Genomic DNA, 26,388 nt, shown 5'->3' with positions numbered 1-26,388 from the left:
GTTCAATCCCGGGTCTGGGCACATAAAAGAATAAATCGATGAATGCATAAATAAGTGGAACAGCAAACAATGTTTCTCTCTCTCTCTCTCTCTCAAAATCTATTAAAAATATAAATTAAAAAAAATTAGCCTACAAATGTTCTGAGAAATTTGAAAGTATTATATAAAATAATAGTAACAATATCAAATTTTAATCACTTATTGAATAATTTAATAATCTTTTTGACATGCTATATCATAAAATATTTGAGAAAATGCTATACAAATATTATAATCCAAACTTCAGAAAAGAAATGGAATACTTTAAGATCAAGAAATCATACACTCTACCTTAAAAATACATTATCAAATATCAAATATAAGAATAAGAATATTAAGATAGATAAAATGTAACATACCTTAATATTTTAGTATTAAATAATTTTCATCTTTTGAAAAGTAGGTCTACATAAGTCAAGTGATAATATGGTTATCTATATCTATAATTCTGTCTAAATAAATCATTACCATAATATTAAACTGAAATCAGAAGATATGATTTCATCAGTATGATTTTCATATTTACTTTAAGTAAATATATACATTTTTTTCAATCTTAAAAAACAAAATTTAACAAGAAATGCTGAATATTCATTTATTTTTCTGTAACTTATAGATTACTAGAGGCCCGGTGCATGAAATTCGTGCACGGGTGGGTGGGGGGGGGGTTGTCCATCAGCCCAGCCTGCACCCTCTCCAATCTGGGACCCCTCAAGGGATGTCCGACTGCCCGTTTAGGCCCGATCCCATCTGGGATCGGGCCTAAACGGGCAGTCGGACATCCCTCTCACAATCGAGGACTGCTGGCTCCCAACTGCTCACCTGCCTGCCTTCCTAACTGCCCCTAACTGCTTCTGCCTGCCAGCCTGATCACCCCCTAACCACTCCCCTGCCAGCCTGATTGATGCCTAACTCCTCCCCTGCCAGCCTGTTTGCCCCTAACTGCCCTCCCCTGCAGGCCTGGTCCCCCCCAACTGCTCTCCCCTGCAGGCCTGGGTACCCCCCAATTGCCCTTCCCTGCAGGCCCGGTCGCCCCCAACTTCCCTCCTCTGCCGGCCTGGTCACCCCTAACTGTTCTCCCCTGCAGGCTTGATCGCCCCCAACTGCCCTCCCTTGCAGGCCTGGTCCCTCCTAACTGCCATCCCCTGTAGGCCTGGTCCCTCCCAATTGCCCTTCCCTACAGGCCACCTTGTGGTGGCCATCTTGTGTCCACATGGGGGCAGCCATCTTTGACCACATGGGGGAGCCATCTTGTGTGTTGGAGTGATGGTCAATTTGCATATTACTCTTTTATTAGATAGGATTACTAAAAACAGATTAATTTCCTCCAACTGTTTCCCAACTCTTTCCAAATTTGTTAAATTAGGGAGAAAAAGAATAAACACTGAAATTAGAAACAGATAAAACAATAATACTGATAAAGGACTGAGTATGTATGTATATTTTAATAAAAATGTAAGGCCACTAGAATCAGAACTATTACAGAGTACTTGATTGCATTTGACCTTAAATTCCACAAAGTAGAATCATTCCTCAAAAAAACCCTGAACACTGGGTGTACAGAACATTTCATTTCAGGATATAAAAACTATGTAATGTAGAGCCAAAACCACAATAAGGAAACAGGTAGTAAATGTAGAACTTATGCTTACCTTGTATCATTAAAATAATGCTTTAGCTGACACATTATGACTTAATTACAGTAGCAAAAAACTGTCCACATGTCACAAATAATTCAATTTAATATTTTGTATCAGGGAATCCAGCTTAACATGTGATAAAGGATATTTTAAAACAAAACTTTAGAAGCTCACTTAATTTAAAATAATTTTCCTATTTGGGACATTTTGCAAACCTTTAAACTAACTTTGGGGGTGACGGATGAAAATAGTTCCAAAGAACTAAATGCAACAATATGCCAAAGGAGATGAAAAAGGGTAAAGAAAAATAAAAAATTGGAAATTTTGCTGAAAGGAAAAGATTCCACTAGTGGTTAAATCTCCTAGGCCCAGGAGGGTGAAAAAGGAAACAACTTCCCCAAGGTAGAGGCAATGACTAGGAACTCCTTTAAAATTCTTACTCACAGTGGTGGATAATGAATCTTTTGTATCATTTCCACTAGCAGGAGGGCTGAAGTCTAAATTTAGCACATTCAGAGATTTAGTGTTCAATTTTTAATCTCACTTGCAAGTATAGATTATTAAGCTATACTAACAACTAATTTAAGTCAAAACTGCCCTGAATAATCTATTTTCTCCTTTTCATCTTGATCAATGTTTCTAATACTATCTGTAAGTGAAGGACTGTTTTTATTTCCAGTGTGGACACATGCTCACAGACTACTGCTCATACTACATAGAACTCTCTCAGCAGTTTTTTAATAATACCAGTCTCTCCTTAGTGAGATAAGATAGGTGACATGCATGGATGACATAGAAATATCACTTTGCTATAAAAATACATAAGTTTGTAAACAAGTATTGAAACTGAGTAAGCATTATTCATGGACTGATATACCCAGCACTAGTCTGCTGTCCATACTTTATGAAATTCTAATCTAGGTCACAAGAGTAGGATCTTATGAAATTGTTCCATACACTTCTCGGCTGAATCCAACCTCGTTTTAATTCATTTGTCCTTGCAAATTATTGACTAATAAATTATCAATGACTTGTTCCAGTATATTGCTTTCATCAGTTATTTCTGCAGCACTATACAATAGAACTTTTTATAGTAGAAATATTCAGAGCAGACTCTGTGAAAAGAATGAACATTAGCCATGTGTGGCTGTTGAGCACTTGAAATGTGGCTAGTATGACTGTACTAAGAAAAAAAAAATTTAATATGTGTGTATGGAAGAATCATAATATGATGCTTAGATCATAAAATGAGGCTCAAAGAGATGATTGCACCAGGTAGTTTTTTATACTTTTTACACAAAGAAACATCTTTACCTTGGTAAGTTCCATTAATGCTTTCAATACCTAAGAAATTGACAGGACAAAAGAAAGTTAGTGCTCATTAGAAAGGAATCTAAACAAGGTTTGGGTATCATTAGCCAGGAATCTAAAGAGTTTGGACTTGGGTGGTAAATTAGTAAAGGTGTTAATAAGGCTTGTTTACACAAACTTTCCACTCTTGATTCTTTTAACTCTTGTGATAATGTTTTCTCTTAGCCCTCTGAGGAACTAAATTAAAACTTTTATTTAATTTAAATTTAAATTTAAATTGCCATATTCAACTAGTGGCCACCATATTGAACAGTGCAGTGCTGGAGCACGGCATTATTTTCACTTGATCTTTTTTTGTTGTTGTTTTTTTAATTTCATTTTATTATTTTCATTGTTGGGAGTACTATAGCTGTGCTCCCCCTCCCTTTCTTTCCTCCCCCTAGTCCCACAGCACTGAGTTCCTGCACTGCCCCAGGCCTTAACCACCCTATTGTCTGTTTTCATGGGCAATGCATATAATTTCTTTGGTTAATCTCTTCCCCTGCATCCCCCACCCCTTTCTCTCTGAGATTCAACTGTTTGTTCCAGGTTTCCATCTGATCTTGTTAAATAACATTTTTACAAAATCACCCATTCCCTTCAATATTAACACAAGTATTTTAATTGTATCATTTTTATATGTACATATAGGTATTTACATGCTTGTAGTCATGACATACAAATTTACTAATTATATTTTCCACTTAAACTCAATATTTCTCCATATTTTTAAAACTGCACTGTTCAATACTGTGGGCACTAGACCCATGTATTTAAATTTTTAAAAAACATGTATATTTTTATTGATTTCAGAGAGGAAGGAAGAGGGAGAGAGAGAGAGATAGAAACATCAATGATGAGAAAACCATCAATAGGCTGCCTCCTGCCACTGGGGATCAAGCCCACAACCCAGGTATGTACCTTTGACCGGAATCGAAACCGGGACCCTTCAGTCCACAGGCTGATGCTCCATCCACTGAGCCAAACAAAACCAGCCAGGGCCCCCATGTATTTAAATTTAAATAATGTTAAATAAAATTAAAAATTAAGTTCCTCAGTTGCCCTAGCGCCTAGCCACATTTCAAGTACTCAGGCTACCACCATTGGACAGTGTAAATTACAGAATATTTCCATCAATACAGAAAGTTCTATTGGACAATTGTTCTGGAGTCTTCAAGAATAATCATTTAAGACAATATATTTTACATTAATGTCTATATTAGTCTCTAAATTGAGCATTTTTCTACATATATGATTTATAATTGGCAAAATATTTATACCTAAATTCCTGCAAGTGAAATATCTGAACATTACTGGGCCTCTCATCACATATTCCTGTATTTCTTCCCAAAAGTTTGGTATCACTTCTTACCTTGACAATATTAGATTTCTTTTTGAAAAATTTGGCTCCTTTAAAAGAATGAAAAAACTGTTTCTCAAAGTCATTTTTATTTTGTAACTTGTAAGTACATAATTAAATGTTTTTCCTCATACTTTTTCATTATTCATATTTATTTTCAAATCTTAACTGTCATATTTTTCTTATTTATATATTAGGATCTTGATTCTAAATTTGCATATTCTGCAATAATATAAATTGTTATAGCTAGTACCATTTTCTTTGTAATATTTGATGAGGATATGTTCCACAACTTTCTATAATCCTTTTAATTATAATATGTTAGCCCAATAAAATTTTTTAACATTCAAGTACATCTTTACCTTGGTGAGTTCTACTAATACTTCAAATATGAAATGAAAAAGTATTTTCTATGCTACTTAAAAAAAAAATTCCTATGGCTATATAAAGAGGAAGGAAAACATTTATTCGTCCAGTCTTGCAGTTATACCACTAAATGCTACTACCTAATACTACTGAATGAATATCCTGTAAGTGGCCTATCCTTTAGAAAATAATATTTTATCATATATTAAGGTATTATATATAGATGGGACTAATTTTGGGTTCCTCATAATGCTCCAGTAAGCTATGTTTTATAAGATGGACAAAAATATTTCTTTTCAGACTTTCCATTAAGAAGGCAACTGTAATAATTTAGGAAAGTGTTGAATTTCAGAAAAAGAGCATGGATATGGACAGTAATGTTTTACTCAAAAAGGAAGAAAAACATGTGCTGATTTTATCACCTACTCAGAGTCTTTGAACTCATATAATGCTAAATAAATTTCTGAAATTACTAAAAAGGTTGATTTCACATCTGTATTTGATGTTGGCAGAAATCAGGGTGGCATGCAAGCAAAGGCAAAAGGAATTTGCATAAGTCACAGGAGGACAAAGGGCCTTTCTCTTGACACTGACTAAGAAGTCAGTGGTTCAAGAAAAATTTGTATTTAAATATCTGCGGGTAGAAATTTCCCACAGAGTACCTGGATTATACATCTATTTCTGTATCATTACCACTGTTTAGACACTGTTGCTTCAAAATGTGCCCTGGCTTGGTAGCTCAACTGGTTGGAGTGTCCCTTGCACCAAAAAGGTTGCGGATTCAATTCCCACTAAAGGCACATACATAGGTTGAAGATTCGATCCCTGGTTGGGGCAAGTACAGGAGGCAACCGATCGATATTTCTCTTTCCCTCTCTCTTCCCCTTCCTCTCTCTCTAAAAATCAATAAAAGTATATCCTTAGATGAGAATTAGAAAATGTTTCTGATGTGTAGTAAGGTGAGACTTACCCTCATTGTAGAATCCCTATAAAATAAATCACTAGAAATTTTGAAATTTAGAAGTAAACCTAAATGTCCATAAATTACTTATAGTCAATTAACTTGCCAATATTCTCATGATTCAGAAACAGTGTATCTCCATTTATTTGAATCTTAAAAAATGTTTTCCAATATGTTAATTTTTTTCCCCCCAAAGGTCTAACATCTTTCTCAAATTCATCGCTAAGTACTTATTTTGTTTGTTACATTTCTGAGTGGATTCTCCCATTATGTTTTTTTAGCTGGTCTAAAAATATGGTATACACAGCACTTTATTATTAAAATTTTGTTGTTTATAAGTTTATAAATGGTTTTAAAGTTGACTACCATAGATATTCTTAATCAATCATGTCATCTCAAAATAAAATATTATAGCTTTTCTTCTTCAGTGTTTGTTCATTAACAATATTAAATAAAATGAAGTTAGTTGGAAAAAATGCATTTATTGAAAAAACTAATAAAAAGATGTAGAACTTATAGTATGTAATGGAATACTGCTCAGCCACAGAAAAGATGAAATATTGCCATTTGTGACAATATAGATGGATCTTGAGAGTATTGTGCTAAATGAAATGTCAGAAAAAGATAAGAACCATTTGATTTCACTCATATGTGAAATATAAAAAAAGGAACAAACAAAAACCTTAAACTCATAGGTACAGACAACAAAATAATGGTTACCAGAGGGAAAGGAGGATGGGAAGATGAAAAAGAGGGTAAAGATGGTCAAATATATGGTGTCTGAAGGAGACTAAACTTCAGGTGGTGAGGACACAATAGTGTATACATATGTAATGTTATAAAGTTGTACACATGAAATTTACATAATGTTATTAACCAATGTTATCCTAATAAATCTAATAAAAATGCTGACTGTTCATTACCAAATTTAAATTTATAATTCTAGCAATATAAAATAATCCCCACCTAAATGCTTTTACTCTCCTAGGTGATGTTGTTCAGTTGCTGACCTAATAAAAAATCCTATTCCTTAAAGCTCAACTCATCACCAATGACTCATCACAAAACAGAATATTTGACCAAGTAGGACCAGGAAAAGGTGCTCAGCTATTATATGACCAACATTGTACATGTTGACTATATACAGCTATCCTAATACTGAAAATGTTCATAAAAATCAAATAAGAAATATATTTTATAAAAATCCTACAATTACATGGGTACTTAAATGCTATGTGCTCCTTGTATGCAAAGTTACTCTCGGATATTAACCTAGGTATTTAAGAGATAGTAAAAGTACCAGGTTTCTTTCTAGGCTGAACTATTTCAGGGAAATAAAAAAGTCATAGTTTATGAGAAAAGTTTCTTCTTTATAGAATTCCCACTAATAAATATAGAAAGGGTGGCTGATTCATTATTTTTCAAACCCTAATGACAGAATTGATTCAAAGAACAGTTAGCAATGAATGAAACCATGAAAGGCAAAGTTGATGGAAAGTTCTCAGTGGAGAGACTGCACTGTCACCACTGATCAATTTTAGCACTGCTGTGAGTGAAGCAGTAAATGCTATGTGCTCCCTGATGTGATGCAGTATAAAGGAATAGCCCCGTGTATGAATAATTCCTGTCAATCCTCCCCACCATCAAAATCAATGCTTAACTTGAGTCTAGTAAGTATTTTAAGCTAACTTCTAATTTACAGGAAATTTAGAGGTTAGATAAATAAGTTAATCGAACAAACCAACATAAAAATCCAAAATGGGAAATATTCTATGGGATAGCCTACCTACCCAGTTTCTCATAGTAAGTCATGAGCAGGAAGGACAAGAAAGAGGAAGAGAAGGGAAGGAAGGCAGGGGTGGGAGAGGGAGAAGAAAGGTAGACTGGTGAAGGGAAAAAAAAGGCATATTAATCATAGGACAGTCCTAACAACCAAGTGCTGTATGAATCATGTTTGGATTCTGAATGAACAACCGAAATGTAAAATGAAATTTTTAATCCAACAGGGGAAACTGAATAGAGAAATATCAGGTGATAAAGAATTATTGTTTATTTTGTTTGATGTGATAAGGTTTAGGTATATAAAAATGTATTTTTTTAAGAGAAGCATACTGAAGAATGTAGGAGTTAAAAGACAAAGCCTGGAATCTGTTTTAAAATACTTGAGGAAAAAGGAGAAAGTAGATAAAGAAAATATGGCAAATTTTTGCCAATATTAAATTTGGGTCATAGATATAGGGAGCTTACTACACAAGTCTCTCTTTTTTTGTGTTATGTTAGAATTTTTCACAATAATTTTTAAATAATCAGGCCCCTGGAACATGATCTATTCATCTAAATATATACTAGTACAAGTAAAAATAGAACTGTTACCTACAAACATTCAGATCTAGACAAAGGATGAAAAAGATACAACAGATTGAACTGTGATTGGCACAGATGTGACCATATTCTAAATGATACACTTGAAAATTAAATTTGACTTGCACATATTGTTACTGTGTATATGCATATTTGTAAAAAAAAATTGTAAATTTAAATCCAGCAGTACTTTAGGGAACAAAATTTCAGAAAAATAAAATAATTTGTACCCCAAAATTAACTAGCACATTAAAGATCTGACAGTTTGTACAACACACTGAACCAATGCAAATTAAATTATTTTATCTTGGTATTTTCTTAACTCCTTCATATCTCAATTCATTCATTCTGCCTTCTTATTAATGGAATATATTACTTGGGTCTGCATTTTCAAAAATTGTCCCATGTTTCAAATGACCCCTCTTTAACCAATAGATACTCCCTTCTCTGAATAAGACTGACTGGTTTCAGCTAAGTAATAGGAGGCAGTGTGCTATACACAGCCTTACTGTGCTAAATAAAAAATAGTATAAAATCTTATACTTAGTAGGTACTCAGGTATTCAAATGAATGACAGATAAAAGTTTAACATCAACAGATATATTTTTAATGGGGGGATGAGGACACATATGTAATACCTTAATCAATAAAGAAATTTAAAAAAACGGTTATATTTATATTTATATGCTCCTCCTAAAAATTTAAATGGACTTCTAATAGGTAAAGTATAAGGCAGAAATACATTTCAAACCAAAACACTTCCTTATGCCCCTTGCATATTTCACCATCTATACTTCCACCACTTAAGTTATCACTTATTCCTCCCCTTATAAAAACATTATTTTATGATATAAATCCTGGAAAAAGTTTTCTTTATGTTCATTTTATTTCTCATAATTTTCAATCTCTTTTTCATATGGTTGCATGATAATATTTCTTCTGAATAATTCATAAATTAAAATACTATTATCTGTGTCCAAAAAAATGTTTGCATTCAATGCCCTTGTCACACTTTAACGTTTAATAGATAGTAGCTCACAATACAGGTGTTGTTAAATCCGTTATTTTAACTTTAATTTTTTTATATGAAAAAATTTTCTAGTTAAGACTATAGTAGCGCCTAATAGTTCAACAGGTTGACCAACCAACTACTTATGGTTAGACAGACAGACAGACACACACACACACACACACACACACACACACACACACACATATATATATATATATATATCCTATATAACAAAAGCGTAATATGCAAATTGACCCTAATGGCAGAATGACCAGAACGACCACTCTACCAGTTACTATGAGGCACACTGACTACTTCTCAGTCCCTTTCCCCGGCCAGCAAGCTCCAATCTCCCAATGGCAGATAGGGGACCGGGGGTGGGTGGTGGGGGACCCGGGTGGCACCAGGCCAAGGCCCCTGCCCTGCTAGGGGGTGCAGCCAGCAAGTGGGCAGGAACAGGTGACCTCTTGGTTCCTCCCCCAGCTGGCAGTCTCCAATCCCTGGTGAACAGGGAACCGGGGGTGGGTGGCAGCAGGGGATGGGGCCGGCTGTGGGCAACTGGGGAAGATAGCCCTGACTGCAGGCCAGGCCTAGGGACTGTACCCATGCATGAATTTCATGCACCAGGCCTCTAGTGTGTGTGTGTGTGTGTGTGTGTGTGTGTGTGTGTGTGTGTAACATTTTCCACCCAAAATTCACTTGACTTGAAACCTATCAGGGCACAGACCTCTACAACACTAATGCGGAGTTGGATAACATAGTGGTGCTTCAATTAGCAGCTCCTAGTCAAGCCTCTCCTCTTTAGTAGGAGTATAAATGGTGTTTAAATAATTTAAGAAGACCATTTGTTAAAGCAAACGAGAGAGACACAGAGACACACGGGGGGAGAGAAAGAGAGGGAGAAAATACACATATTACGCTAGCTTTATTTTTCCCTTAAAAAGCTATAATCTATAATGAATTAGTAAATTAATCTGACAACTCATGACACTATTTGCAGAACTAGAAATGCCCTATAGTGTTGCAAACAAAAGAGTTGCTAAGACTTCTGTAGCTATTTAAAGCTAGTTTATAAAAACTTAATCCATAGGTATAAAAAAATAACTTAGTACCTTCTGAAAATGTTTATTAAAAAATGTTAATCTTATAACAAGGAAATCAGTTAGACAAACTAAAGACATTTTTATTTCTCTTGGAAGTTAAAGAACAGTACGTAATTTATATAGGGGTATTTGAGAAGTCATGAAATAGTATATATAAAAATCAGTAACGTATTTTCACTTGAAGGTATTATGTAAAATACTTTTTAGAATAGAATTCTTAACTTAGTATATTTTGACATTAAAAACAATGAATTTTTAGCATTTTGTTTCAATTTGGAGCAATAATTTGGGATAAATATATACATATGTGTGTATATATTTGCACACATATGCACATATACATGCACACATATATAATGAGGAGACTGAGATGCTAAGACGGCCTCATAATTTTAGTAGGTCCATGTATCTACAATCCCTCCATTCATTGGTGGCAGGGTAGAATCTAGATTTTAGATTTTCTGCTTCATGTCTAAGTGTTATTTCCATGGTTCTGATCTTCATAAGGCCTAAGTAGAGTAATAGCATAATTCTTTTAGGCTACCATGACAGTATTATTAGTAAGTTAAAATGAAAGAAACAATTCCATTTTACAAACAAAAATAAACACACTAGGTTATAAAATACCTAATTTTAGATTTAATTCAAATACTTCACCTAAAAACAATTCATTAAAGGTGCACTTATGATAATTAACCTACAAATATATAAATTATATATATATGTATATATGTAAGCCATAGAATTATAGTTCAAAGAAAATGTCAAATATAATTTCACCCTAAAATTGTTTTCCAACAAAAATTATTTAGCAAAAATTATTTAACTCTTAAAGCAATTTTGCTAGGATATCACACTAAAGGGTATAGTAAAAGTATAGATGAAAGTATTTTTTACAAATTTAAAAATATTTACACAAACTATATATAAAGGTAGATAATGTAATATATGACTCTCTTGAGACAGTTGAGAATGGTAATAAGGTAAGTAAAAATAACAAGTAGTCTTATCTATGATTAAGTTTACAAATATAATGTAGACCTATTATAGAAAGGAAACCTTTGTTGAGGTTTCTACAGGAAAAAGAATATTTCATATTGACATAGTCATTTCCTTTCCAAACTTACTCTAAACTGCTTTGGGCTTACCTTCCATGGAGTAAGTAAGAGAAGATCTTTCATATTTCCTTTCTTAAACAAGAAGGATCAGTTCCATAATGACTGGGACAGACTAAATCTTGCGTTACATGCTGAGATAACCTTGGTCCTCTATAAACAATCTATGGAGGCCTTTTAGTAACTCCTATAATCCTTCTTAAAGAGGTCCCAAAGCTTGGGTGAATATTTCAGTGACATTTTGTTTAGCAGTAATAAAGATAACAGCTCTTGTGTGTGTGTGTGTGTGTGTGTGTGTGTGTGTGTGTGTGTGTGTATAAAATAATAATTCTGAAATTATTTCAGTTGGTCCAACTTTGTGAATTAGGTGGGACATTTTTGAGATGAGGAAATTATTATGATTGTTATTGTTAAGTATATAATATATAGAGCCCTTTCTATAAGCACTTTCTGTGTGCCACATACAGTTCTAAGCATTTTATATGCATCAAATAATTTTTTTTCTATAAGGTATGTACTCTTATGATCCCCATTTTAAGGATGAGGAAACTGAAGCACAGAGGAGTTATACAACTTTCCTAAAATTGCAAAGTTTCTGCCGAGTTAATACTCAAACCCAACAGGCTTGACTCGAGAGCCCAATTTCTTAACCACTACAACTCAGAAATTATTAATCTAACACTGCTACATATAACTTTATTCAATGATCTATATAATTCAGAATATAAAAGATAGGCAGTATGAGTTTGTGCTGCTTATATTCACATTTCTTGGTACTTCAGAAACTTGAATACTTTTCTATAGCAGTTTCTTATTTATTTTTAAGTATATTTTTTTAATCAATTTCAGAGAGGAAGGAGGAAGAAGAGAGAAACATCAATGTTAAGAGAGAATCATTGATCGACTGCCTCCTGCATGCCCCCTATTGGTGATTGAGCCCATAACCTGGGCATGTGCCCTGCCTGGGAATCAAACTGTGACCTCCTGGTTCATAGGTCAAACACTCAAACACTGAGCCACACCTACTGGTCTCACAATTTCTTATTTTAAATAAGCTATTTAAAAAGACTATTTCAGTCTCTACTAGTTCCTCAAGATCCATTCTCAAAGAATTTTGTCCAATTTTTATGTTAAAAAATAACAGGAAAGTAAACTGATTAAATAATTAGCAATTCTCAAAGTATCCTTAAGAAAGGTCTTCTTTGTTATTATAATATCACAAGATTCTATACTTTATTATAATTACTTAATACCTAAATTGCTTGGCAGACTATAATTATCACATCAGTCTTATTTGTGACTATGCCCCCAAATGTGTACAATGCCTGACTTACAACAGACTGCCAATAAGAATTTACAGAATAAATGAATGGAACTTGCTCTTTTATCTTTTAAGTTTATTTAGTAAAAATTCCTATAAGCAGTAACTTAATATTTCTAATAATATGTATTTCATAGAATAGTAAAATATTTTATATAATTATTATGAATATATTCATTTTTAAGATGTGCCACAAATTTCCTTCAAAAAATGCTGTGGTTTATATATATAAACAAGAATTCCTTCCTGATAAACTTCTGTCACAGATACTTAAATCAATGAACCTTGAAAGGCAATCCATTTTATTTTCCATATTTGTAAGCTTCATTCTTATTCTAAACTTAAAACATTCTTTTACTTCCCACAACTATCAACAATAACTTTCATTAAAATTTTCCTTTCTCTCCCTGGCCAGTGTGCTCAATAGTTAGAGCGTTGACCTGCTCACCGAAGGTTCTCAAGTCAAGGGCACGTACCTGTGTTGCAGGTTCAATCTCTGGCTCCAGTTGGGGCATGTACAGGAGGCAACCAATTGATGTATCTCTCTCACATTGATGCCTCTCTCCCCCTCCTTTCTCTCCCCCCCTTCCACTCTCTCTAAATATCAGTGGAAACGTACAGGAGGCAACCAATTGATGTAACTCTCTCACATTGATGCCTCTCTCCCCCCCCCCCTTTTCTCTCCCCCACTTCCACTCTCTCTAAATATCAGTGGAAAAAATATCCTCAGATGAAGATTAACAAGAAAAAAAATTTTCTTTCTCAAACTTGCAATTTCATACAATTGTTAATCACCATTTCTTTTCACAGTAGTAGCCCCAAAGTTCAAAAGAGAAGCCATTATATTACAACATACACTAACCCAATCAGATGCTATATTATCTGCTATAAGTTATATAGTTAAAAACTGATAAGTATTGGTAGACCTTAGTTTGCTTAGAAATAAGATCATTTTTCACTCTTTTCAGTAAAGGAAATGCTACATATTAATCTGTGATGTTTATATACTCTATGTTTTAAATATCTTTATGTAGTTAAAAACCCAATTCTCCACATGATATCATAGACCAATAAAAGCTAACACCACAGACCCAAAAAGAGCTGTCACAGAAACAATGTCATGGACACTGTACTCCATCTTCGAGATACGGGAAGGACATCTTTCTCACAGACATGACACGTGTAACTGCCTAGGTATCTGACCTTAGATCTTCAAAGCAGAACACTTAAAAGTGAGGTTGGTGTATAATTTTTTGAGTATAGCCAGAAAAAGAATTTTAGAAGTCAGCATAGAGATTAAATTGAAAATAAAAATTTTGAGGAAAAAGTTAACAATGGACTTAATTTGAATTTTGCCATTTGAAAAATATTCATATTTATTTATATTTAAATGGTTTAAAAATTTTAATAGTAAAGTTCATTTCTATTACAAAAAGAAGCTTTTCTGATTTTAGTTTTATACTAGATTGTATGCTTTGATTCAGTTTGTTTATTCAGATGAATAAAGAAAAGCTAGTCTTCAATGAGAGTGTTGACCAATATAACAAAAATAAAAACAACTAACTTCATTATTTTTTCAAAATTCTGTAATGTCTTTCCCTTAGACAAGATTCTGTGTCCTACAGAGAAAGTGTAAACATTTAGGTATCCAAATGCTCTAGCATTTATTTTTTAAAATTTAATAAATATGTATGTTCTAGAATAAATTTATTTAAAAATGTACATTTTATATTTCCTTTCAAAGGGATAAAAGTGGATTAAGGAAATCATACTACCAATAAAAAAAATCTGAATGGCCCAGGCCAGTGTGGCTCAGTTGGTTGGAGTGTAGTCCTGTGCACCAGAGCTGAGGTTTACGTATGGGAGGCAACCAAACATTGTTTCTCTCTCACATCAATGTTTCTCTCTCCTTCTACCTTCCTATCTCTCTAAAAAAAATCTATTAAAAAATTTCAATGTCTGTATGTAACAACTCAATGATATAAAATGAGTGATAAATAAAGCCCTGTACTGGCTTGATACTAGAATGGAATATAGTTGCTAAGAAGAGGATAGCAGTTATTTTGTGGTTAAGTAGAGGTCTGGTACACCAATTCAAGCACGGGTGGGGTCTGGCCGGTCCACCCTGATCAGGGTGGGGGGACCAATAGGGGTTGGGACCAATCATGGGGAGGGGCCCCGCCCCCTGGTCAAACTCACAGTCAAACTCCCGGTTGAGGGGACAATTTGCATATTAGTCATTTATTAAATACGATATCCTTTAACTAACTTAAATTCAGTTGAAAAAATCAGGGTTATCATTCATTGCCCTTAATCCTGAAATGTTAAAAAGGATCTTATAAGATTCTCTCCCATAAGTGAAATTCACACATAAGAATGTTATTTTGACAAGGCTTTGTTATAAGAAATCAAAGAAAATAGAATAGTAGCATAAATTTTTTTCTTCCATGGTTAGAATCTAGTTTTCCAACATGCCTTGCTCAAAGATATTAATTTAGTAGAAGTATAAATTTAACTAAAGTAAAAAAAAAAAACTTATCAATTCACTTTGAGAAATGCGTTGGTCCTATGCTTTATTTACACAGCAACCATATTGCTTCTACACTCATAGTAACACTAGAGGCCCGGTGCATAAAAATTAATGCACTGGAGGGGGCATCCCTCAGCCCAGCCTGCCCCCTCTCACAGTCCGGGAGCCCTCAGTGGTGGGAGGCAACCTGGCGATCAGGGAAAGGTGATGCCCCCATCACACCTCTGCTGCTGCCACTGCCGGCAGCACAAGCCTTGGCCGGCCCTGGTTACCTGAGCCTCGGGTGGCCCTGAGCAGCTGGGCAGCCACCACCTCGGGCTGGCCCTGGGAGGCTGGAGGGCTAAGAGGACTGGGCACCATCATCTTGTGGCCGTGGGTGCCGCCATCTTTGAGGGTATGTCAGTCAATTAGCATATTCCCTCCTTATTAGCTGTGGGTGCTGCCATCTTTGTGAAGGCGTGATGGTCAATTAGCATATTCCCTCTTTATTAGATAGGATACCTTTCCATAGTATTGGTTCTAGTTACAATTTTACATTTGTTACTACAATTAACATCTACACTGTAAGTTCAAAAGCAATTAGGAAATATCTGTTCTTAACTGCACCATATTATCCTCAGCAGCTAGATGAATGAATCATAAACAGCAAACAATCTATAAAAATTAGAATTACTAGATAGATGGATTGAAAGACAGATGTTGCAAAATAGAATACTGAGTTCTCTGTCAATGTTTGAATGCCTATAGGATAACAGATGCTATGCTAGCTAGGTGCTTGTCACATGTGCTATTCCTGATGTGTGTGTTATTTGGCTCTAGAAAATAGTTAAGAGCATGGTCACATTGAATTAACATCATTTAGACATCTTTGAGCAAGAAAAATTACTCAAACTCTGTCAATCTCAAAAATTATGTTTGACAACAGAATCACAATCTATTACTTATATTTGACCTTCATCACCCATTATCCAGTTGTAGTTCTATATCCCTGGAGACACTAGAAAAAGCTCTGATAAACAGTGATTTTAGATTTCATCCTTTAGAAGTTACTATTTCCACTCCTGTCTAAAGTTAACTAATAATGGAACTGATAGGACACCAAATAAAGGGATAAGTAAGAACCAAATACAATGAGAACAAAAATATTAAGTTTAAGGCCACTTGAAACATATAAAAATTTAGCCGAATTTGAATTACTTTCTCAGTGCAAATTGGTAAGGCAGGAGAGAGCTGTCTGATTTTACCACCAAAATTTGATACTGTGCTATATTATGAATACCCATTCCACTCTATTTGGAGTATATAGACATCTAATTTTAAGAATTTAATATTTTCCACAGAAGTATTGCATCAATAATAAATTTTTAAAAAGTTAATATTAAACTAAGTGGTATTACTATGTGATATACTTTATTTTCCCTCTATCATTTTATAATGGAAGTAAAAACAAAACAGAAATCAACAGACTGCTGCATAATTTATGACATTTACTTTAAGTAAGAAGTATCTATGCAACTAATAGATAAATGCAGATGGGTATAATTTTTGTAAGTTAAACTTTCCTCAAGCAATATCTATAATAGGCTATTTTAAAAGATAACTACAGTAGAACTACAAAGAACTGAAGTTCTTATACTAGACATGAACTGTATAACTGATTTTTCACATTTTATTACTATTTTAATCAACATTAAGCATATAAAATATCTTACATATAAAACCATTTTTTCATACATTTTATTACAAATGTAAGTCATTGACCTATAAACTCAGACATTTGACATTAATTACGTCCTAAATTTTTAAAGTTCTAAAATCTTAATTCAAATATAATAAATTGGTATGCTTTACACACACACACACACACACACACACACACACATACTTTATAATTTAAGTGAAAACTCTTACCATTGATTTTCTTTTGATAGTCACTCCATTTGTTTTTCTTGATAGGGCTTGCTATGTCAAGCAGACAGTAGACAAATCACAAAATGACATTTGGATGCTCACTTCTTCAGATAGGAGTTTTCGGCCAATTGCCAGTTGAGAATTTAGACTGAAACTAAATTACCCAAGCTTTATTAAATTGTTTCCACATCCACCAACTGATAATGTGCATGATAACTCAAAAAAAGTGAATGATTTTGATTTACCTCTTTCAAGCAGTAATAATATTATGTTTAAGAAGAAATACTAGGATAAAATAAACCCAAAAACTCTCTAAAATTCGATTATCTACAGAGAACAATTTCAAGTACACTTTGAAGCTTTCAAAAAAAGCTGACTCTATTATTCTATAACCAAAATTAACACATGATAAAGACAGTATTTATACAATGATGTATCTATTATCAAATAGAGTCATAAATTTAATTTTGTCAAATATTAACTTAAAACTAACAATAATATTTGAATACACTTTGACAGTATCATCCATATTCATAAAATATTTATTACATCATCAACTACTTATAGTAGCACATACCATTAGAGTTCAAGGTTACACAGAAGAGACATGCCCTGACTGCAAAGATCATTCTTTGTATTGAGACAAAATATATGATTACAGACTTCTAATTATAATGCAAAACAGCTCAGCCCCTTTTCTGCACCAATTTAGGCTCTTTTTCTCTTAATTATTATTTACTAGAGGCCCAGTGCATGAATTCATGCACGGGTGGGGTCCAGCCAGCCAACACCCCAATGGGGGCTGATTGGTGCCAGGCCAGCCAGGGTAGAGGGGCAGTGGGCAGTTGGGAGGGCTGATCGGGGACGCCCATTGGGCCAGTTGGCTGCCACAGTGCATGTCATAGCGACCGGTCATTCCGGTCATTCCACTGTTCCAGTCCCTATATATATAGATAATCTTTGTAGTCTGTCAACTATATATGACTTTCAGCTTTCAGCCATTATTCTTTATGATAGTTGACTTTTACAGTCTCTGTTTTGATGCTTTTAAAATATTATGCATAATAAATTTTCCCCAAAATGTTAAGATATACCTTGGAGCTTCAATATCATTTCTGCCCAGCTGTAAGTTAGTCCTTTTCAATAATTATGTATCCTTGACAATTTAAATCTTTGGCAACACAGGAAAAAGTAAAACTAAAATGAAACCTTGAAAGAAAACATGTCCTCATCTTCCTAAGTTACCAGTTTTGCCACTGTTTAAAAACTTTCTGAATGTCAACTATAATAGCTCCAATATTCAGTGCACATAGTTATATAAGATTCAAATTAAAATGCTAAGCATAAGATGTACCCCAAATTTTCATATATTCTGTGTGCCTGCTCTCTCATACATACACAGAAGTACTTGTGTACGTGCACATGCACTTCTATCCACATGTGCTTCTATACCCTGACAGACTTTCCCATATTAATAACCTGATATCATGGTATTATATGAAAAAGAACATAAGGTAATAATCAACTTATGATAACTCAAGAGAAGATGACTTCAGAACAAAGCCTAAAGCTTATCAAAACTACTATGTCTTTGAGTTAATCACACTGACCCCAATAATTTGAATGCAAAACCATCAATATCAATAACATTTTGAAAGTATTCAGAAACTAAGAGAGTTCCTTCCTGAGTACTATGAGATACAAAGGAAAAGTTAAACACCTTCCTCAAAGAGTTTATAATCTAAAACTTGACATGGAATGTGTGTGTGTGTTGTGGGGAGGAGAATAGTGCATAAAGACATATGAATGGTTAGATTTCCAAGAGAAAAACAAGTACACTGGGGCAGTTTAAATTGTTTGAGTATATTTGTCACATGTGGGGCTGATCTTAAACTTTATATCAAGAAGCATTTTTTTAAACATATTTTATTGATTTTTTACAGAGAGGAAGGGAGAGGGATAGAGAGTTAGAAACATCGATCAGCCGCCTCCTGCACACCCCCTACTGGGGATGTGCCCGCAACCAAGGTACATGCCCTTGACCAGAATCAAACCTGGGACCCCTCAGTCCACAGGCTGACGCTCTATCCACTGAGCCAAACCAGTTTCGGCAAGAAGCATTTTTAAAGCAGAAAATATACCACCATTTTATTTTGATTTAGCCTGATGAAACCCACAAAGCAAAAATTAATTGAATATAGAATGTGGCACTGGAAATATTCATGTCCTCACTCTGGAAGAAGATCAAAAGATCAAAGATAAATTCCTTAGCCAAATGAAATTATAGAGAAGCATATTTTTATCAGGTTTTCAGTATAAGAGAAGCAATCCCAAATTTGTTCATGTCACTGATCCTAATGATTCCAATCATCATGGCAGTAATTTAAGTTTTAATACAAAAAATAATCCTGAAAAGTCACTATCAGATTAACAATATCATGAATCAAAAAGCACAGAACGATTCTCTTGGTATGAATAAGATTATCAGTAATGCATCTACACAATAAAACTAGTTTCATATTCCAGCAAGGATGAACAGCAAATGATTTGTCAACGTGTTTATGTGTTTGTATATAATTTCAAATATATTCTACTAATCCTATATAATAAAAGGCTAATATGCAAATCGACCAGTTAGGAACAACCAGTCACTATGATACCTCCCTCTTTGTAAATTTTCAGGCAGGCATTAAATGCACTGACCACCAGGGGGCAGATGCTCAATGCAGGAGCTGCCCCCTGGTGGTCTGTGTGCTCCCACAGGGGGAGCGCTGCTCAGCCAAAAGCCCCGAGCTGGGTTCACAGCTGGCGAGCGCAGTGGCAGTGGAGGGAGCCTCTCCCACATCCATGGCAGTGCTAAGGATATCCAACTGATGGCTTAGGCCTGCTCCCCCCGGGAAGCGGGCCTAAGCTGTCAGTTGGACATCCCCCAAGGGCTCCCGGACTGTGAGAGGATACAGGGCAGGCTGAGGGTTCCTCCCCTGCCCCCGAGTGCACGAATTTCATGCACCAGGCCTCTAGTCCATTTATAAGAGTCTTATAATTTAGTACTAGCCCTCATTTTGTAAGTGAGAGAACAGGTCCAGTACTAGGACATTATTTGTCCAAAGTCACACAGCAAGTCAGCATCAAAATCAAGATGCTTTAAGAACAAATGCTTTTTGGTGTTGTTAATCCTCACTCAAGGATGTTTTCCATTAATTTTGAGAAAGAGTGATTGTTTTTTGGAGAGAGTGGAAGGGAGGGAAGAGAGGGGGGAGGAGAGAGAGAGACTGAGAAACGCTGATGTGAGAGAGATACATCAATTGGTTGCCTCCCGAACCTGACCTGATGTGGGCCAGGGAATGAACCTGCAACCCACGTATGTTTCCTTGACTGCGAATCAAACCCATGACCCTTTGGTGTGCAGGCTGACACTCTAAACATTAAGCCCACCAGCCAGGGCAAGTATAAATTCTTTTTAACTATAATCAAGGAAATAAATGGCTGTATCTCCAAAAGAGATACACTTTTATTAGAGAGACTAATAGCCCAGCCCTAACTGGTTTGGCTCAGTGGATAGAGCGTCTGCCTGCGGACTAAACGGTCCCAAGTTCAATTCTGGTCAAGGGCATGTACTTTGGTTGAGGGCATATCCCCAGTGGGCGGAGTGCAGGAGGCAGCTGATCGATGTTTCTCTCTCATCAATGTTTCTAACTCTATCCCTCTCCCTTCCTCTCTGTAAAAAATCAATAAAATATATTTTTTAAAAAAAAGAAAGATAGACTAGTAGCCCTGTGCACGAATCCGTGAGCCAATAGCTCTCTGCGGACCCTGGCCACTCCGCGCCCACTGTCCAGAGGCTCTCCACTTCCCAGAGACCCATCTGTGGCCAGGCGCGGAACACTAGCCTCATCGCTGGGACGATGACGCAAGTGTTCCACGTCCCGGCCTGACCCCCAGGACTGGGGGACTCTGGCAGGGCTGAGAGGACTGGGCGCCACCACCTTGTGGCTATGGGCACCGCCATCTTTATGACGGAGTGATAGTTAATTTGCATATTACCCTTTTATTAGATAGGATTTCAACCTTGTAACCTCCATGCTAATCTCAAACATTCAGATCATCAGCCCCAGAAAATGCAAAGAACCAACTCATAAAGCAGGGAAAGAAATGTGTGTGATTACTTTAAACCAGATACCTCCCTCTTTGTAAGTTTTCAGGCAGGCATTAAGTCTTGCACCCAGCTCTCCCAGACTAAAAATGTGAGTTTGAAGATTATAAAAAATTTTATCAAAACTTTCTATAAAAAATATCCTAGAATTTTTCATGGCATCACATCTATTTTTCTTTCATTTTCTAGCATCCTATTTTATACATTTTTTTCATAGGATTGTCTAGCAATTTAAGCATGCCACATGGATAGTGAAATAAAATGTTTAATCTTGACTGCTTCCGGTGATATAACTCATCCCAACCATACATAAATAGGCAGCAAAAGAAGTTCAGATAATTTGTAAGTAGAAAATATTTAAAAAAATAGTTGAAACACTGTTTATATTTCACTGTACAGATAAAAGTTGGCCACTAACTCAATTTAGATTTCAATGTCTATTCAGTCATAACTCATAAGCTGTTTCTAATAAAATGTAACATACTTTTTAGTGCTACTGGTCGCAAAAGTCAGAAAACTCATTATCAACACCTAAAATCACTCACCAAAACTCTTTTGAACAGGCAATGATGCTAAACAAATTAGTTCTACCCTACCACCATCACAACCATCACACATTCCCCCAAGACCCTACTGTCTAGTCTATGAGCAAACAGTCATAAAATATTCATACCATTCATTATTAAAAATAGAATATTTTATCACATAAAAATCAAGATTTATCTTATGCTAGTAAAAGCAAAAACTATATGATTAAGGACTATTACTTATATTTCATTTGTTCACAAAAGTAATATTTCAATATAATATATATGTATATGCACATATACATATGTAGTAAACATTTATGTATGTGTATAAATACATGTGTATGTATGCATTTAGATAAGGGCAGTTGTCTTAAAAATCATATGAGTTTATTAGAAATTATAATAATTTAATGTTTTCCTCAATGTGCTAAGCTTGTGTGTGTGTGCTTACTTTTCACCTAGAATTGTGACTGGTTTCCTAAAAGAAATATAGGGTATATTTAGTTCTAGCTGTTGAGGTACTCTATCCTGAATTAGCATATTGATATGCCAATATATTATATAAAAACAGTTTATTCATTATCATTCACAGCAATCCTTTAGAAAATATTGTGAGGTGTTTTTTTTTTAATATATATTTATTGATTTTTTACAGAAAGGAAGGGATAGGGATAGGGAGTTAGAAACATCGATGTTTTGATAGAAACATCGATCAGCTGCCTCCTGCACACCCCCTACTAGGGATGTGCTCGCAACCAAGGTACATGCCCTTGACCAGAATCAAATCTGGGACCTTTCAGTCCACAGGCAGATGCTCTATCCACTGAGCCAAACCAGTCAGGGCTGAGGTTTTTTTGTTTTTGTTTTTTTTAACTGATTTCAGAGAGGAAAGGAGAGAGAGGGAGAGAGGAAACATCAATGATGAGAGAGAATAATTGATTGGCTGGCTTTGTGCGGTTTTTCATCAACCAAAGAAATATGCCTCACCTTTTTCATGGATCTTTACCATGTTTTTAAGAAAGTTATTTTTGGAACAATTTATTTAATTTATGACTCTCTGCCTTAGTTTCTCCACCTGAAAAATGAATATAAAAGTATTTACCACATAGGCTTGCTATGAACATTAGCTAAATTAATAGTTGTAAACTGCCTAGAAGAGTGCACAAGGCACATAAAAGCCTCCAAAAGTAGAATATCATGCCTTAGCTCAGTGGTCGGCAAACCGTGGCTCTTTGGCCCCTTGAGGGTACCTCAATCAGATTGAGGACGTTTTTAGCAAAGGCCAGCTTAGGAGTACCCTAATTAAGTTAATAACAATGTAACTACCTATATAGTTTAAGTTTAAAAAATTTGGCTCTCAAAAGAAATTTCAATCGTTGTACTGTTGATATTTGGCTCTGTTGACTAATGAGTTTGCCAACCACTGCCCTAACTGGTTTGGCTCAGTGGATAGAGCATCGGCCTGTGGACTAAAGGGTCCCAGGTTCAATTTCGTTCAAGGGCACATGCCCGTGTTGCAGGCTCAATCCCCAGTGGGGGGCATGCAGGAGGCAGCCGATCAATGATTCTCTCTCATCACTGATGTTTCTATCTCTCTCTCCCTCTTCCTTCTTCTCTGAAATCAATAAAAATATTTTTTTTAAAAAGTAGAATATCACAATCATTATCATCATTACTCCCATTATTACCATCACTACCACCACCACCACCACCACCACCACCACCACCACCACCAAATGCCTTCATAAGCACGTCAGTGAGGTTTAATTAGGATGCAGAGTCCCAGGCCACACTTCCAGAGTTTCTAATTCAATATCACACCAACGTTTTAACTACTGTATTAAAGAGAAGGGAAGTTAAGTATGCTTGCACCAATTCAATCCTATGAATACAGTTTAAAACAGAATAGGCAATGGTTTTAAATGTCCAATAATAGATTTACTTTCTTCTCCAAAATTCACACAACCCATCCCAAACTGCAATAGTTATTTTCCAGTGACCAAGCTACGTACTCAAGGGTAGTTAGGAACTCAGAAGTAGGCAGCACTGGGTTCAATAAACAGTTAAAGAAGTTTACACAGTAATTCCTTCTTTGGGTAGAGAGTACCAAGCAATTATATTAAAAAAAATCATGTGAGGAAACCAATTATCCAATATTTTCATACTCATTATATTTGCTACATAAGCTCTGCTAAGGAGAAGCTCAAGATATGAAACTCTATTGGAATCTCATTGGGAAAATAACCTCTCACCGTCTTCCAAGTATCACAGAAGTCTTATTTCAGCTCAATGAGTAGTATGAGTTGGAGCTTAGAGAAGAGATTTAAATTAGAGTTGATAGGCAAGACTTCAAGAAGGAAAAAATCTTTGCTAGACCTTATAGTAACTAATAACTAAGATTTTTTTTTAGGTAAAAAGAAACTGCATTTCAGGTCAAAGACAATAGTGTAAAAAGAAAGCAGAAACCTGGAGCACTACAGGCATTTCAGGATAGTGCAATACACTGCACAGTACATATTATGCATCCTGGAAAAGATGATTTTCTCCTTCTACCTCTACCAATCACCTCTACCTCTAGCAATCACCTCTACCAATCACCTCTACCTCCACCTCCACCTCCACCTCCACCTCCACCTCCACCTCCACCTCCACCTCCACCTCCACCTCCACCTTTACCTCCACCTCCACCTCCACCTCCACCTCTTCTCAAAAATCTGATCAGTCGCAGAAAGAATATTTTGGCAATGGTATGCATAATGTGGTATGTTATTACAGTCTGATTTTACAAAGGGACAAGAATCTAAAGAATTATTTTAATCAACTGGCTGTGAGGAACAAAACAGATATTAGATGATTTAACTGTTAATCCTGTTATTTTTTTCTGGCAACTTTTTATTCTCCCCTGTTAATTCAGGATGAAGGAGATGGTAGACAATAGAAGCTGTCAAAAGTGGGTTTGAGTGGGGTCTTAGAGATCTTAGAGTAGATGATGAGGAGTAAACCTGCAATAGCAAAGATAGAGAGCAACTGAGCAAAGACTTGGCAGTAGGGAAACATCTTCAGGTCAATTAACTCTCCTTTGCTGGAGCCATACAGCTCACAACTTTTTCTTTATGATACATCAAAAGACCTTAAAGGCGTTACTGAGGAAGAAAGAAAAGGCAAAACAGTTTAAAACATGGAATGCCTCTTACTGGATTATAATCTACAGTTTAACAATTATGTTCCCTGTATTTAGTAGGAAATACAAATGTATTTTAATACAGTTTACAATGCAAAATATTCACAATTTCAGCTTGTCCAATAACACAGATCAACAATAAAGCTTTGCTATATCCAATACCAATAAAAATGTCAAGTTCTTGTGAATAAATCTCAATAACAAGCAAAGCTCCTTTATTTCCTTTGGGAATGAGAATCCTTGCTTTGTTAGAGTGAACTTACCTTTAAGTTTAATATCATTATTCTTAAACATAAGACAATTTTAAATTGTATCTTTTATTCTAATTCATACCCTGCCTCCATTCCACCTCCACACCCCTCTGACTTTTTGGAAAGTTTTTTAATAGGCAATTTTTGTAGAATTCCATTATACTATGTGTGTTAATCTTCTCAATAAAATAGTTCGTATTACTGTGAGACAGCTCCTTAAAGGCACAGGCTATGCTGTTTTGTTTTTTTTTCCCTTTGGTATCATTAAAACCTAATAGCACTATATGTGTATTTGGTGTACTTATTAAATAAAATATATTCTATCATCTGACCTGCAAATGGGTAACATTAAAGTTAAGAACAATTATAAAATTTCATAACAAGAAATACATGATTTACTTGTGTGTCTGTGCAGTTTTGTTTCAGGTTACTACTAGTAAAGCTCACTGCAATGGGAAGCATAACTGCTATGTCACTAGTAAATGCAAAATGGAATAGGGAACTCTAGGTTTTTTAAGATTGTATACATGGGTATAGAAGTTAACATTTACCTTGGCAATAAAAAAATAGCACTTACTAGCTTATAAACTCCTTGGAGATATTAATAAAATATTTCAACACAATTTAGTCTTATTGGCTGAAAAAATATTTTTTCACATTAAAAATATTTTTCTTGCATCTGAGTTTGAATTTTTTCAGGCTTTAAAAATATTCCACCACATTTCAGTCATATGATTAAATTAATCAACATCTTGTCATATACCATCTATTTCTGAATAAAGTGATCTTCAAAAACTACTGTATTTTAGAGATAATTGACTGATTAATCCTTATGGTATAATGCTAAAATAGGCAATGTCATTTCCAAATTAAGTGGGTTACTTACCTTAAAACATAAGGAAAGAAAACTACATGTTAAAATACCTCAATTTAGGATGCATTATTTTTAATCCTCACAACCCTGGGAGATAGGTACTACATACCCATTTTATTGTTGTGAACTTGCCTAAGATTCCAGAGTTATTGAATGATCCAGTTATAATCCCCATCACTGTTTGTCTAGCTCCAAAAACTAAACTTACCTTTCTTACAATATAACTATCTGGAACACTGTCAAGTACCATACTTTTTTTGTTTGTTTTTTAGGCTAGAGGGCATAAGGGGGTGGGCTCCTGGGGCAGAAGGTAGAAACTAAATAAAATAA

At 35.0% G+C, this 26,388-nt stretch overlaps 1 protein-coding gene across 16 annotated transcripts in view; it reads right to left on the bottom strand.

Moving 5' to 3' along the window:
- The window catches only part of ZEB1 (zinc finger E-box binding homeobox 1), a 308,304-nt gene that overhangs the window by 219,286 nt on the left and 62,630 nt on the right, over window positions 1-26,388 (bottom strand). Inside the window, exon 2 of one of the 16 annotated variants that reach the window (XM_080685976.1) lies at window positions 17,070-17,223. The exons of 14 other annotated variants lie outside the window; for them this stretch is intronic. The gene's annotated coding sequence lies outside the window, so the exon portion shown is untranslated. Of the gene's footprint in view, window positions 1-17,069; window positions 17,224-26,388 lie in introns of those variants that run through there. One more of the 16 variants, XM_080685977.1, reaches the window with a different exon arrangement.

The sequence above is a fragment of the Plecotus auritus genome, assembly GCF_963455305.1.
Source record: "Plecotus auritus genome assembly, chromosome: 1".
Taxonomy (NCBI): domain Eukaryota; kingdom Metazoa; phylum Chordata; class Mammalia; order Chiroptera; family Vespertilionidae; genus Plecotus; species Plecotus auritus.
This window is presented reverse-complemented; position numbering and strand designations above follow the sequence as displayed.